General features: G+C 43.8%; 1 protein-coding gene across 10 annotated transcripts in view; it reads right to left on the bottom strand.

The window, feature by feature from the left end:
* The window catches only part of Fndc3b (fibronectin type III domain containing 3B), a 295,173-nt gene that overhangs the window by 96,530 nt on the left and 182,680 nt on the right, over positions 1-15,963 (bottom strand). The window lies entirely within an intron of this gene.

The following is a 15,963-nucleotide window of genomic DNA, read 5'->3' on the forward strand; positions in this document are numbered from 1 at the left end:
GGTGCAGCCAAGATCTATCTGCCTGTTTATGCCTCACCAGGACTGGGATTTCATATACAAGGGTACATTCACCACCATACCTGGCTTCTGTCACAGGTCCTGGGGACCACACTCTGGTCCTCACGGTTGCAATGCAAGCACTTCTCACCCGAGCTCCCTCTCCAGCCTCGTGGCTTCCTCTTTGAACATAGTTGCAGAGAATAAAGCGGAGTATCGCTGGACTATAATGCTATGTTGGTAGAGTCTTGCTGGACTATAACGCTATGTTGGTAGCTGCAAGCTAGTGTTTCTTCTGGTCCCAACAGTCAATGTGAATGAGTAGTCCTCTAATGGTTTAAAGCATTTGTGAGTTCAGATGCTTCTTAAACTTTTTATTTTAAACTCTGTTTACTGAGCACACAGAATTATCTGTTTACATGGGGGCATTTTCAAGCAATGCTTGATTCATCTGTGGGGTCCCTTCTCTTCTCCCCATCTCCCAAGTCCCCCAACCCTTCTACTCCAGCCCTGCCTGCTTTACACTTTGCCATCTTGGGTGTCCTACTGCCTCTCTTCCTCAACAAGTCTTTCCATTCCTGCAGTCTCCTTTCTGATTTCACAGCCCACAATCACCCCCACTTACACACAGATGCATGAACGAAAATTAGAAGTGAGGCTGTGCATATGAGATTTTTGTCTTTCTGTGTCTGAACTGCTCCCCTTAATAGAACACTTCTTAGGAGACAGCTTTCAAAGTCAGACTGTTAAAAACTAGCAACATTCCATCAGAATCATTAATCTTTGAGATGATAAATTTGCACAAATGTAGCTACTAGTCTCCTGTTCTTTGTCCCTTGCTAATGGCTTTTGCGTGGAGTACCTGCTAAGCACTCTGGTTTAACACGATGTGACCCAAAACTACAAAATACAACGTACCACCAGAGCAGGGCTGCTTAGACACTCGTGCCAACTTTCACGTGACTCCAGGCCTGCAGGTGTCCATAAACATAAACTGATAATAATTCACAGAGCAATTTCTTTGAAGGCAATTCGAAGAAAAAAAATATTTTTTACTATTTATTAATGATGAAAGCCAATTTACATATGAATAAGATGGCTATGCTTTTTCATTTTCACATAAGGAATCAGAGCTGAGTGAATATTTCATGCGGCAGGGCAGGGGGCATCTTAAGAGTTTTTTCAGAGCTGAGTGCTATCTTTATTGAATCATCATCAGTGTTGAGAAAGCTGCTTTGCCCAAACTCAGTGGAAGACGGCAGAAGTATGTCTGGAGTCAGTTCAGAAATTCTAGCTTCACCCCAAATCAAAATTCCCTGAATAATTAAAAGAATATGAAGTGCAAGTCAGCAAGTCACACATGAGCTTTTCAAGTCAGAGGTAGTGCGGCGGTGGGCTCTGCTGACGCGTACGTGCAGAGGAGTACACGGGCATACAAGAAGTCTCTCTTCTCATCAAACCACTAGACTTCCACACCAGCAGACAACCTCACTTACACAGTAAACGTTTCACTCCTAACACACAAGTCTCGAATCTCCACATGCAGTAGTGGCCACTGGGATGCTGCACGTTAGCACAGGCAATGAATGCAATATGAACTGTGTGTGTGCAGAACAAGGGAACCGTGGAGGCAGGGAATATGACTTAGTTGGTTCTGCCAGGACACCTCAGATTCATTATGTTTAATGTTGAATCAGTTAGTACCTAGGTATTGAGTGTTGAGGAGTCTGTTACTGTTGGCAAACTTTATCGGTCTCCCATACCCAGTTATATGACCTTTCATGTGGGGTGTGGCCCTTGGCTTAAGAAGGTAGGCATGAAACCACAGTAGTACAAACTGGAGTATACTCTAGCATTTTAATCTGACAAAAGCTACTCCACCTAACTTTAACAGCGACTAGAAAGAAATTCCCCAAGGTAAATGTTCCTCCATTTATTATTATTATTAATTTATTTAGTTGCAATATTGGGAATGAACTTTGGGCTTCATGCATGAGAGGCAAGCGTCCTTTTAGGGAGCTGCTCCAGCCCTGAGAAAGCCGTGTGAGCACTCCTAGCTCTGGACCTTTTAAAAATCAGAGTTGAAAGTAAACAAACTAATAACCCAAACTCCATCTTGAGTGACATTTTGGAATATGTCAAACTCCAACTTTTGACACTCAAATATGAACTAGAGTTTACGTCATGAAGAAAGACATGGTGTACATGTGGCCCCTCTTGTGTGCTATGATTTCTGCTCTCAGTGTAATAGGATTGTGCGTCACTTCCTGTTCCTCTCATGCAACATTTCTCCTTTAAGAAATAGACAGTCAAGACAGAGAAAGTACCAACTAAAAATGGACCGTCTCCTAAACTCACTGAAGAGAAAAATGAACTAAAATGGCTGACAAGAAGGAATGTCTCCATGCACAGTGCTTACTGGAGAGGTGGTCCCAGACGGAAACCGCTCTAAGTACCAGAAGCGCTCTACTCCTAAGGTTTTCCATTTACTCAAATACAAGTCACTATGAAAGAAGTCTTGGCTTGTTCTCAGGCCTCCTAGCTCTGTGTTCATCTTGCTTTCTCCTTCTATGTTTATCATGAAATCAAATTACTTGGAACTTAGACCCTTGGCTTACTATATAAAGGATTTATCCATCCTGAGTCATAGAGTCAGAGCTGCGTTGTCTACATGGGATTCTCTTGTTGTTTGAAAGCATAACAAATGGCACAAAAATGTCACCTGCACACACATCCACTCCTCATACAACAGCACTAACATTCTGCTAAAATACCCAAGAGCTGAACACAGCATTCCTACCCCGTGTCCAGTCTGTAACGGCACCACCCACACTAACCACATGTTAAAGCCGGTAGGGGCTGTACCAGGTTAACTTGTAATCCTAATATCCTAATAATGGAGGTAGCCGCATCCTGGACTCACTAGATTCAAAGGGCGTCCATCCACAAGCAAAAGAAGCTGTTTGGATTGTAGTCTAGGCTGGGTGGGAAATAAAAATGTACAAGAAAAAATTATGAAAGATAGAAAAGAAATTATGAAAGAATGCCCCCAAGATGGGGGAGAGGGTAAAAAACGATGATTGACAGATGAGATTTTCAAAATATCGCTCTCAATGGCTATCCTAGCCAACAATCTCTAACCTAGATAAATAACTAACTTTACAATAATTTCTTCGATTTGAAAACATTTTTCATTATTAAAATAAGACTTCAAAACACCAAAGGCAACAGACAGATTTTAAGTTAAGCAGGGTAGAAGGACAGAGTAGAAAGTGACAGTTGGTAAGTGTGCCTCCTCTCCTGTCATGGCCTCTGCTCATACGTCACACTTCTCACAATGTCAGTGGGCTACAGTGGCACTCTGCAGGGCTTCCTCGAACATCCTGCCTCCCTCCTGTCACCAGGTCACACTGTTTCAGCTCTTCACCCACAGCAACCTCCCAGCCCTGCGGTGAATTCAAGCGTCCATCATAAGTGAGGTCATTAAATCTTTGCTGTGGGTCACTAACTCTCCAGGCCCTAGACGACTGCTTGGCACAGGGACTCTAGCCAAATGAGGAACACAGTCCCCCGCACAGACATTGGGCTTTATTTTCTCAGTGTGAGGAAACAAGTGTGAACTTAAAGCCATCATGATGGAGAGATCTGTTAAGGAAGGAACCTTAGAAAATCTTAGCATCACATCGAATATCTCTAAGACAAAACTGTGCCAGAAATCTGTGGATCCACACTGTCACATGAGATACAAACATACATTAGCAAAATATACTCAACAATAACCTTAATTTAATGGAGACTAGAAATATTTCCGCAGACAAACCAAGTGTGCTTGGCAGTTGCCTCAGGGGTCATGATGTGTGCTGTCACACTATGGGGCTCGGGTGTAATCTGGGGAATTACTGATGTAAAGAAGAATTCTTAGACCTTACTGCAGAGGACAGGATCTTAAACTGTGACTTACAACCACACATGAGGTTGGAGAACTGAAGGTGGGGGCTTTGAAATACCAGACAACAGTAAAGAAGGCTTCTGATTGAACAATAGTCAAAACTTAACTCAGGACTGAGTTAGCAAGGAATCTGCAGTGCTGCCCTCTGCTGCCGTATGAGCCTCATGTTAGCTGAACAAGCAACGCTGAGGTTTGAATGTGAAGTGCCGGCCACCCCGCCCCCCCCCCCCCCCAGGCTTGGGGGCTTGAACATACTATACTGTCTCCAGCTGGTGGTAGAGTTTCAGATGGCTGTGGAGCCTATCTGAGATGGAGCCTGGAGAGAAGTGGATGGGGGTGGGGTGGGGCGTGGTCCCAATCCCTGTCCTCTCTCTGCTCTCTAGTTTCAGGTGTAATGCATTTTTGCCACCATGCCCTCCCTACCACAATGACTCTGTCTCCACCAACTGTAAGCCGGAAGAACTCTTTCCCTCTGAAGTTACTTTTCATCAGGCATTTGATTACAGCAGTGAGAAAAGTAACACACACACATACAGTCACACATATAAACACACTCACACACAGACACACACACTCAGACACGCACTCACACAAACACATACACACACAAACACATGCACTCACATACAGACACACATACACTCATACACATATACTCACAGACACACACATTCATATACACACACACACACACACACACACATACAAACACATGCACTCACATACAGACACATATACACTCATACACATACACTCACAGACACACACATTCATATACACACACACACACACACACACACACATACAAACACATGCACTCACACACAGACACACATACACTCATACACTCATACACACACACTCACAGACACACACAAACACACACACATACAAACACATGCACTCACACACATACAGACACACATACACTCATACACACACACTCACAGACACATTCACATAGACACACACAGACATACACACACACACACACACTCATACATATCAACACATACACTTATACACACAGACACACAGACATACACACACAGACACACAAACACAGAGATACACACACACTCTCTTTCTCTCCATGCTTGGTACTGTTCGGCCCCTCGCCGTTTCCCACAGTGAACACCTCAACCTGCATTACTAACATAACTGTAGTGTTTTTACGGTGGTACACAGTTTTCTGCTGCTACAGAAACAATGGCAACATTATGGAAAGCAGACTGCTCATTTCCACTTCCCCTCTTTACCTTGTAAATATCAAGTTAGCACATCGTTAGGTTGCATTATGTCAGAATGCTTGATTCTAAAATTTTGTTTGAGCTGCTGACTTGAAAATGATTTTCAGCTTGGGATAAAAACAGAATACCTACAATTTCTAAAAAGGTCCTAAATATATTTCTGCCATTCTTTACTAAGTATTTATGCAAAGCACTGATCTCAGCATTGATTATAAGAAAATTAAAATACTGATTAGCTGTGAAAAATGAAGATATCCTGTATCCCACAATACTAGTCATCAAAATTTGATTTTATATGAAAATTAAAAACCTACCTGTCTCATTAGCATCCAAACATAATTTTATTATTATTAAATGGTAAAATCATGTTTCCTAAGAATCATGCTAATATTGTTTATAGTTTGTTATTATTGGATACATTTGATTTGTAAATCTAGCTTACATACCTGAGGCTAGACAACAATGTCTCAGGAGAAAAGGGACCAAAGGCTAGGAAGCTCCCCACTCTAGAGAAGAGCCTGGACCAGCTGGAGCGAAGGCTCAGTGGTTATAAGTACTTACTGCTCTTTCAAAGGGCGTGAGTGCAATTCCCAGCATTGACATGGAAGCTTACAACTATCTGGGACTCCAGTTCTAGAGATATGACACACTCACAGGGACACGCACTCCAGCAGAACACCAATGCACATTAAATAAAAATAAATAAACCATTAAAAAAAGAGAGAATATTCTGGTAAGACTGGAGCATTAAACTAGAGAGGTTATGTGTGTGTACACATACATATGAATCATACATATATAATCTCCTTATATACTGTACATGACACTGTGTTATATGGGAATACTTTCATGTAAATATACTACAGGTTGAACATGTTTTTAACTGGCAATAACGAGTCACACTTTAGAAAGTTAATTTAGAATGCAGAGTGGTTCCAAGAGGCTAAAATATTGGCTAGCTTTGGTCTTGAGCTGTTTTCCAGCTTTCCTATGCCACAGTGGTTGTGTTATGCATCCAAACTACACATCTACAAAGATCCAAGAAGTGACACTTTTACACTATTTAACAACTGGGAACTCAACCAAAGTCAAAAATTGGGACCTATGAAATAGGTGCCTTCTGTCAGTGTGAACTGTCCTGCCTGCCTGTCCCTCTCTTCCTTTGTGCATGTGACACATGGGTGGTGCCTCTACGCTCTAAGAGGGCAGCCCTCAGCCTGCAATCTTGGCATGTGCACAGCTTCACCGCCTCCGGTCAGAGGTGCCAATTCATCAATGTTTTCCTAGTCCAGCCTCTCAATGGTCCACCTGACTCTGCTACGGATTCAAGTGAGAGCGTTGGCATATGACCCAGCAGTAGGTTCAGTACAGACTCATCAAAGCGGGAGGGAGGAAGTCCCGGTTTGCTTACACTGTTCTATTGCGTTCAGTTACAGAAGCCCAACCTAGAAATTCGCAGAAAAGCTATTGAAGCTTATCTCATAAGCTGGGTGCCAAAGAGACCATTGCCTGGGATAATTCTACAGAGCATTTGTACCAATGTGCTGGAAACACAAGATTCTCCCCTTTCATGCATAGAAATATGGCATTTGAGATGGCTAGAGGCTAGCGCACGCACTCAGTACTGGGCAATAATTGCACACCAGAATGTTTTTGCAGCCGACTGTGGCTTGAGAGAAAAAGTGCATACTGGTTCCAACAGAACCGAAACTTGGTCGGCCCATAAACTGTAGCCATTTGGAGTGTTACTCCGCCCGACATGTCTGAGTGTTCTCTTCTGTAACAGTGAGCACAGAGTGTACAAGAACTGTGGAACTTATCAATGAGCCCAGCTGTTTTCCTACACTTTCAGACACTTCACATTTGTAGAAGACAGCAGCTGTTTCTCTGAAGTCTTCCAGCAAAGACAAAGAAGGGACCAACCATGTAGCAGATACTGATTCTGTTCTTAAGGAAAGCACCAACCAATCAAAACATGAATTACTCTGTACTAGTTGGACGGCATCCTAACTTGACCTCAGCAGCCACTAGGCAGAAGTGGTTTTCTGTGGAGAAAACAGAAATCTACCATTACAGTTGACTCAGGCTTATGTTTTTGAGGACGCAAGTAGTTGCTCTGTGCTTACTCAAAGGCCCCCATGTTATCACAGGGCAGAACCCAGAGGTCCATGTGGAAGTGGGGTAACCCCTGGGGGAAGCAAGGTGCATAGGGAGAAAGGTGCCTGCAGTGGCGACGGGAAGGCACTGCGGTGACTTGTGTGTGCAGCAGTGCTCTTATCAGATGTGGACACACAGCTGAAGTGAGGGATGGGGAACAGCATTCAGTCACAATAAACTGAACAGTCTAGGGTGCTGGGAGCCTAGTCTTGCAAACTTGAATTATGCATGCCTTCATCTTGGATGAAGTGTAAAAGTCTTATTTTCACTTTCCTAGCTTTGGTAGGATAAGCCTGTCATTAAGAGGTGGCTATCAAGTTGAGCAGGAAACTCCGATTGTAATGGTGCCACTTAAATAAAGACCTATTAAGATGTACCACATCCAGCAATTAGAAGCTCACAGAGGACCGGCCAGGGTTACAGTTCAGCAGGAGCAGGTGAAACACGTTGGACAAATGTCCAGAAACTTTGAGCCCTACTAGGGTTCTGACTACCTTCAACTGTAGAAGTGCAGGAAGGCCATCTGCTCTCCAGCTGTGGCCCCTAATCCCCTCTAATAACTTCAGCTTTCGCAAGTCCCTGAGAAGCAAGATGTCTTCCAAATTTCGCTTCACACTGGTTGCCAGGATTGGTTTTTCAACATCAGCCTCCAGTGGAAAACAGCGTTAAGTAGATGTGAGCAGCAGGTGTTAATTTTCAGAGCAGTGAAAGGAAAGACCAAGGAGGGGGAGAAAGAAAGAAAGTGGGCTACGAGATGACACAGGCTGCCTATGGGACTGTGCCCTTCAGCAGAGACCAAGAAGTGTCAATAAAGAATGCTCCCTCCATGAAAACAAAATTTACCTAAGCAGAAAACAACATTTGCAGTTAAAAGGTGATGGTCTCCCTCTGTCTAGCATGAGGCCATGTCCCTCGAACTTATCACCTCTGCTGTGTTTCGGGACCCTGAGGAGAAATGTTCCAATCCTGCAATGCTCCTGTTTCAGACTCCTGAGTTTATAACACCTGCTTTCTAAGTAAACATATATGTATTTGTTTACTTACTTTTAGTTTTAAACTCTTGTTCTTTCAATTTATATTTCTAGGATTTCTTTCTTTCCTCCTTCCTTTCTTTTCTTCCTTTCCCTCCCCCCTCCTCTCACCTCCCCCTTCCCTCCCTCCTTCTCTTCTCTTCTCTTCTCTTCTCTTCTCTTCTCTTCTCTTCTCTTCTCTTCTCTTCTCTTCTCTTCTCTTCTCTTCTCTTCTCTTCTCTTTCTTTCTGAAGCCAAAAATCACTAGTCTGTGCTTAGACCAAGTGCTGACCTGGGCCAGGGCAATACATCAACAGAAGCTGCAGGCCTGGCCTCTGCTCAGATATGTGGGATCAGAAGCAAGCTTGCATGCTAGCCTACAGCTCTCAAAAGCTTGCTCTTCCTAGATGCGACTGTCGAAGGTATCTCTGGACGAAGATGAAAGAGTCTATCCTTCTTTCAAAACACATGGTAACCGGGTAGAGACCACTTTCACGGTGCTTCCATGAGTAACGCTGCATCTTGCACTGTTGCTAACATCTGGAATATGGTTGCTCTCAATTTTTATTGCTGGCACAGATCTAACATTTACTTTGTAAACACTCTTGTAAGAACAGAGCGACCAGGTGAGGCTGCCCTTGCCAGCAGAGCCAAGTGGGCACAGAGGCAGAGTCAGTGCCTTGTAACAATTAGGAAGGAGTATTTTTGACCTTATTTTCCAGCAGAATAAGAAGACACAAATCCATTCTGAGCAGGAATGGTGCTGACTAATAAAAGCTAACATATCATTAAAAGAAAAACAAAGACTGTCTGTCTGTCTATTCTTTGCAAAAGTGTTAATGGATTCACAGGAAAGCTGGTGACTAAACGCACTCTCAATCTATGGAAAGAAAAGGGTGAATTGATTTCTCTGAAACACTTGTGATGATGTAGTAAAGAATATATGCTGGAAGCTTTAACCTTTCTGAGTTACCTGAAACATAATAAGAGTTAGGAGAGAAGAGAGAAAATGCAAGCTCCCGATTCTAACTGTGGATAGAAGCTAAGGATGCTGGTAGAAAAAACAGTGGGCAGCCACAAAGGGATGGTGGCGAAAACTCATATTTATTTAGCAGAATGTGATGCAAGGCTTAGTGTAGGGAAAACCACTATCATGGGGATGGGTCAGGCTTAACAGGGAATTTTTACCTAGCATTCAGTGTGTCAAAAGAGAAAATGTTTCATTTCAGCTATTCCTTGTGCTGGTGTTTGGAGTAATACACTTATCATTCTTTCTTTCTTTCCTTCACGATTCTTTTCAACTACAATGAAATTCTGTATTTTTAATCCCGGCCTCATAAAATGAAAAACAAAACTCTAAATAGAGAGCAAACTCAGCAATGTATAGAATCTATAAAAGATGTTTAGAAGTGCCCTGGTGTAAGCTCCACACTTGAACTTCTGCCAGCCCAGTCTGTTTCAGATATATTCAAGGGGTGAGCACTCTTGGAGGGCTTTAGACAACGAGCACAGGCACAAATGGTCAGGTGGTAGTGTGGGGCAGGAAGGCCATGTGGCTGCAGTTATCCAGCACGGCTCTTCTGACTCCAAACCATTCGATCTAAGAGAGGAAGGTCAGAAGAGATGACCCCATTGTTCAAGGAGCAGGAGAGAGAGGCCCAGGGCCCCAGGGTGGTATGGGTGAGAACTGAGAGCAGTAAAGCAACTGGTGGAAGAGGGAGACACAGCCTCTTGTTGGCAAAAGCATCTGACTCCATGTTAGGTTTGAAAGGGAAATATGGGCGATGGATGGGACAAGATCTACCTGGCTGCTCTGTGTATAATAAATTGGCAGCAGAGAGACTGGTGGAAAAATAAGAATTCCATTTTACACATGTAAGCTAGATGGAAATGTTCATGTATATGAACACAACACATGCATGCACAGAAACATGCACACACATGGATATATATACACACACACATATATACATATATATATATATATACACACACATATATACACACACACATATACATACACACACATGCACAAACCTGAATGTACATATACACACATATATATAAACAGACACACACAGACACACACACACCTGTCTAAAACACTGAAAGGAAAATTTAGAAAAAGTCACATTTCATGAAGTATGTTTTGGATATCTAGAAACTAGTAACTAAATTTCTATTCCTAAGTTTTCATATATGATATTAATATGTCGGAGGAATTGCGACAGGGTGTGTCTGATAAAATGTTCTCCCCAAAGGCGGTGTGCCTGGCCCAGGGCCCAGAGGAGCCACATAAGGCTCAGGAAAATGTCCTGGTCAGCTCCGCCACTGCAGTTCAAACCATCCTTGTTTCTACTGTGGCCAGTCAGTCATCAGGACCTCAGAGTGGAACATCACTCCAGACAGCAGGCGATACCGAAGGCAGTAAGCCATACTGTCCACATTTAAAATAGCAACATATTTCCACAGTGTGGTCCACAAGAAAAGGCAAATTCTACTCAGTGGAAAGTATACTTCACTCTCCAGAGTTGCTCTCAAATAGTAAGTAAAATGACTTACCAGACACATTTGAGATTTTGTCCAAAGTCCTGTATTTTTTCTCATCTAAATTGGTTCCAAAAGGAACTGGCAGGGCACCCTATACGCTGTGATTGATGATCTTCTGGAAAGAACACGCTAAGTAACATAAACTCCAGGCTCACAGGGGTGGGAGGAGCAACAAAGCTTAGACAGAGCTCGAGACCCATTGAAAGTAAGACTGCAAAAGCTATTCCAGCGGGGCCATGCAGTCTGGTACCCTGGCTGCTCCTCACCTTCATGGAGATGCCTGCAGCATCCTAAGCACGTAGCACACAGTCCAACGGGCTGTACTGGAACCAGGCTGCAGGGCCTCAGGCTTGGCTTAACTCTATCTTCTCTTTTCCCATGTGCAGACAGCCATGGCATCTGCCGCCCTAACATTATCAGTCATGACAGTAACTCTAAAATCTAGCTGAGTTCTTGAGTCTGGTCAAAAGTTTTTCTTCTAGATAGTTTCTTCTCCCTTGATTTGCACAAGCCTGGCTTTGTGTCTGACCTCCCCGGCTCCCGCCAGCCTCTTGTTTAAGAATGTTCTACAGCTCTGCAGACTCACAGTAGAGACTAACCTGATCATCCAGTTGATGATGCAGAAGCCTTGACGGCGCTCGGACAGTAATGTGCATGCATGTGTGTACATACATGCATGTCCATGCATATAGACACAGATCCGCGCATAAACACATACATATCCCGCCAAATTTGACAGAATTCTGTAATTCTGTAGGAAGAGGGTGTGATGTGTATCAAATACTATCTCACGTAGTTTAAAAGTTTCTGTTGTCCCAAGTTAGGCAAAATACCTGCCCAAGGGTGAAAAAATAAAATTCAACTTTGTTGTAACAGCAGTAATTACTAAAACCACGAGAAGACACTGAGACTTGAATGTGCTGCTCAGTGACACTTAAAACATGAAGGCTTGACAATGCTTTCTCAAGCTCAGGCCCAACAACCTCTATGTAGCTAGCAGTTCTCAAGGAGAAGACAGTGGGACTCATTGCTAAAGTCACCAGGGCCAGCCACTGTGGGTCTCCTCAGAAGGTGTTAAATACTTAAGAAATACTAGATTTACTAAGTGCTTTAAAATATATATAACTTTAATGAGTCTCCTGCTAGGTAAAAACTGACTTGTTTCCTTTTCAAAGAAAACATACATCCCAAATTGGGGAGATTTGCCATTTCCTGAGAAATGGCATTATTTGTATCTGTAATGCATTGTTTGCTATGCTCTCTGGCTGACACAAGGTGAGTGGCTTTCCCAGGCTACCTCCTTCCACATGAGACCCTGCCCCTCCCTAGGCTTGAGAGCAATGGAGCCAGCAGGTCATGAACTGAACCAGGGGCCAAGCCAAACCTTCCTCTCTTTTTTTCTTTTCTTTTTTTTTTTCCAGTTACTTCTCTCTGGTAACTTGTCCCAGTAATAAAAGCTGACCATAAAATCACACAAGGGAAATATGTCCCAGAATTGAATCTGAGAACTTGACTGCATGGCTCACCTATGCTCGTCTTTCTATTAGGGCACTGCCTCCCTCCAGAAAGGAGGCAGCCCTGCCGATGACGCCTGGCCTGTGTTACTAGAAACAGATCCATGCGCTGCCCCACACCTTACCCCTCAAATCCTATGGCCAACCCTGAATGAGTGAATTTGTCAATCAGACCTAAACAGAACATGAGGATAAGAGTCCATTCTGGTTCCACTTTTAAAACAGAGATGCTGGAAGTGCCCTGGGGTGGGCTGAAGCGGCCTCTGAAAGGACAGCCAGACACCAGCCATCAGAATGGATGTGTTAGCTGATGAAGTCCAGTCTTTGGGGAATGTGATGCGAGGGGTACTAGGACGAGAAAAATTCCCTGGGTTTTCTAGGTGGGCTCCAAATAAAACCGCATGCATTATTACACGGATGCAGCCGAGGGAGACTCCACATATAGGAGAGAAAGCTCCACGAAGACAGAACGGGAGACCAGGAGATGCTAGCGATGTGTGCACAAGCAAGGGGATGCTAGCATTCAGCTGTGGCTACAAAAGGTAATCAGATTATTTTCTCCCAGTGAGCCTCTGGAGGGAGCCTCGCCCTATAAGCTGGCTAAGCCTAGTGACACACAAATAGGACCTCAGACCCCTAAAAAGTGGAATCCAGAAGATCTCAGCAGGAGGAAACAATGGTGGTCTCCTGTGGCTTTAAACCACCAGCTTTGTGGTAATTTGTTAGTCACAGGAAACTAGCAACACACCCATTTGTGATCTATTGTGTTCAAATTCTCCATGGATGGTAGTCAGTACAACCCGACAAGAGGCACTGGACAAAAAGGAGCCCAGGAAAAGTGATGGAGGTCAGACCTGCCAGGACTAGGCTGGACTTTTCTCTGGATGGAATTGAGATTTGCTATTTAATTTTGAGCATCCTAAACTTCTTGAGCATCAAATGCTCAAAACTAAATTGCAAACCCGAGTTCCCTCCAGGTAGGGACTTTCTAACTCAAAAGGGACAGTTTTGCCTTCAGGCATGAGACGTTGGCAGTCAGAGGTTAAAATATCACAATGCTTGACATACCCGCAATTCTCCTCTGAGCTGAAAACACCATTTTCTAATCAAAGAGCAGTCTGTAAATTTGAGTCATCGTCCTATGGTGCAAGTAATAAGCAATACCATAAATTGTACCGAAGTCAAATATACTTCAAACAAACAAACAACTTGCTCACTGAATAACTTGGGTGGACACCAATAGTCCCATTTCACTTAAGTAACTTAATTTTCTCAACAGGGTGTCAAAGAGATTCTGATCTCACATGAGACTCTTTGGAGCAATACTGCAGCAAAGAACAATCTTCCCCAAGGACTACATATTAATTTTTTAAATGTGCTTGGCAAGGCACTCACATAGTTGTGAGGAACGCCGTGAACCTAAAATATGGCCGTCTCCCTAGCCCCCTGGTCTAAGACTCTTACTGTTCTATCTCATTTGTCTTTTCAAGAGGTGACTGGAAGTTCACCACGTGAATTAGGTCATGAACGCACTTAGGAAAGGTTTGTTTGAGAAGTCACGGGTAGATCTGGTTCCTGTACAGTTTTTGCATGCCCCTTTCACGGGATGGCTCTGGCAACAGTGGGCTCACAAAAATACTACACAAAGTTCCCTTTATTACATGTAACAGTAACCTGAGAGTGAGTTCTGTTTGCCAGAGGATGTAAGATACCTTTCGAACTAATGAGGATTGCTTTTAAGAAGGGCAAAATTACCCAGGATAAAGCAGACATGGTCATTCCCTCTTTGTTCAGTCCAATTTTCAACTTCAAACCAAAAATTAGAAAAATTCTGATTCTAGATTTTAAATACATCAGAACTCTAAAGCATGATATAAACAACACTGAGTAGTATTCTGAATGCACAGCTCTTCAATTTTATTAAAGAATTATTTATTTGTTTGTTCTGGACAGGGTCTCAACAGTCCAGATTGGCTCTGACTCACCACATATCTAATCTTAAACCTGTGATCTTCCTGCACTGCCTCCTGAGAGCTGTGCCTACAGACACAGACTAGCATGCTCAGTTTGTGCTGCGGCTCAGACCCGGAGTTTCTCACAGGCTGGGTAACCACAGGCTCATTTGAGTTGCATCTCCAGCCCCAAGAACTGACTTGGAATTTGATTGTGAAGTCAGGGTAAGCTGGAATGGTCAAGAAAACCCAAGAGAGAAAAGTGGTTTTCTTCCCATGGAAGACTGTTCCGTGTAGACCTTCTGGTAAAGGCTCTCAGGTTAGAACAGGTTTTATGCTGTCTTCCTGGCCTAGCCTGGCCTCTGTGGGAAGAAGGAACACACAGCACAGGACTACAAAACCCCTTTCTATTCCAAATCACCTTTCTCCACACTCTAATCTTCCTGGCCACTCCCACTTTTACTTCAGGTGCCACTGCACTAGGACCCTCCTTCTTTCCCTCCTCTTGAGCCAACCACTCTCCTTTGTACTTAGGGCAGGCCATCCCCACCACCATTAGAACAGGATTACTTCTGCCCTCTTCTAACAAGTAGTCCAAGATGGAAAGACCCTTCCTTCTGATGCAGCTACAGAGAAGCAAGAGGGACTGCTCAGTGATGGACTTGCCTTGGACTTTATTAGCGCTTGAGTTAAATCACTAGGACGCGTGTCACAAACACACAGAGATGGAGTTAACAGCACACACTTGAGATGCCAGCCCTGAGGAGCCAGAGACAAGCATCCCTGGAGTCTGCCTAGCCAAATCAGTGAGATCCAGGCCAGACGGAGAGCCTGTCCCAGCCACTCAGAACAAACACGACCCAAAGCAATAATTAAAAAATCCAAGTGGACAGGTGGATGACACAGTACCCCAGGCTGTGCTCTGTCCTCTGCCAGCATATAGGTATGTATGTCCTGTGCAGAGGCACACACACACACACACACACACACACACACACACACACACACATACACACACACACACACACACACACACACACACACACACACATCACACACACACACACACACACACACACATACACACACACATCACACACACACACACACACACACATCACACACACCACACACACACACACACACACACATCACACACACACACACACACACACACACACACACATACACACACACACATACACACACACATCACACACACACACCACACACACACACACACACACATACACACACACCACACACACACACACACACACACACACACACACATCACACACACACACACACATCACACACACACACCACACACACACACACACACACACACACACACACACACACACACACACACAAGCAGTTACTATTTAGAAGGGTGAGGGGGAAAGAAAGCGGCCTAAATGCAAGTTCCACACCAGAGAAAACACTAGAGCTAGAGTCCACTCCTGAGCATCAGTGCCCATTACTGTGTAAAACTCACACACTAAGGCAGTGGTACTGCTTTTTCCCAGGGACCTTTTCTAGTTCACACCCTAGGTTGCCTATGTCACAGAAACTTAAGGC

The sequence above is a fragment of the Mus musculus genome, chromosome 3 (genome assembly GCF_000001635.26).
Source record: "Mus musculus strain C57BL/6J chromosome 3, GRCm38.p6 C57BL/6J".
NCBI classification, from domain to species: Eukaryota; Metazoa; Chordata; class Mammalia; order Rodentia; family Muridae; genus Mus; species Mus musculus.